Source organism: Carettochelys insculpta, chromosome 21, assembly GCF_033958435.1.
Source record: "Carettochelys insculpta isolate YL-2023 chromosome 21, ASM3395843v1, whole genome shotgun sequence".
NCBI lineage: Eukaryota > Metazoa > Chordata > Testudines > Carettochelyidae > Carettochelys > Carettochelys insculpta.
The window spans coordinates 91,614-92,380 of record NC_134157.1 but is presented as its reverse complement, the minus strand read 5'-3'; the positions used below and the strand labels follow the sequence as shown (position 1 = coordinate 92,380).

Below are 767 nucleotides of genomic sequence, written 5' to 3'. Positions count from 1 at the left end.
GTCAGGATGGCTGAGTGGTCTAAGGCGCCAGACTCACGGCACTGTCTTTCCCTCCCCTGGGTGTTCTGGTCTCCCCTGGAGGCATGGGTTCAAATCCCGTTCATGGCATCATTTTCTACATGCCAAACTGGCCTCCAGAGGCTCTGAAAAAGACATGAAAGAACTAAAGGCATTAACTTGACCCCATCACTCCTTTTCTCAAACTCTCCTGTCTGCTTCCCTCCCCTTCGGACCTGCAGATAAACAATTTCTGGTCACCTGTGACTCTTTGGAGGTTGGCACCCTGCATACCTTGGCTATTGATACTAGCATACACGCCTTCCTTCTGAGAAAGGTAAAGTTGCCTCTACAGCATAACTAAACTCACCATTTTCCACTGGTAAAGAGTACAGCTTAGTGGTGGAGCATTTGACTGCAGCTGAAGAAGTCCCAGGTGCCCCTTCACAGATGGTTGTCTTAAGGGAAATATATTTTCATCTCCAGTACATTTGGGGATTTTCCTGGATGTTTGAAATAGATTTAAACACTTACCATTTTCCTCTGCAAATGTACCAGCACTGAGCAAACCAATCCTTCAGCTGAGATCAGTTCCCAGCCTGCAAAGCTCAGGGTTCTGTTCCCATTGAACACACAAGGGTACTATACATCACAGATATGCAGGGCCCTGCTCACAGTGGCCTGTGCTGGGCAGGAGAACCAGGCCCAAAGCCAGGGGGCTCAGGAATCTAACACACAAAGGCCACTTGGTTCAGATGGAGCTCACAGCA

General features: G+C 48.6%; 1 non-coding gene across 1 annotated transcript; it reads left to right on the top strand.

Annotated features, from left to right (window-relative positions):
- On the top strand, window positions 1-108 carry TRNAV-CAC (transfer RNA valine (anticodon CAC)). Its single transcript has 2 exons — window positions 1-38; window positions 64-108. It is a non-coding gene; the product is annotated as a tRNA-Val (tRNA).
- The last annotated feature ends 659 nt before the right edge of the window (window positions 109-767 follow it).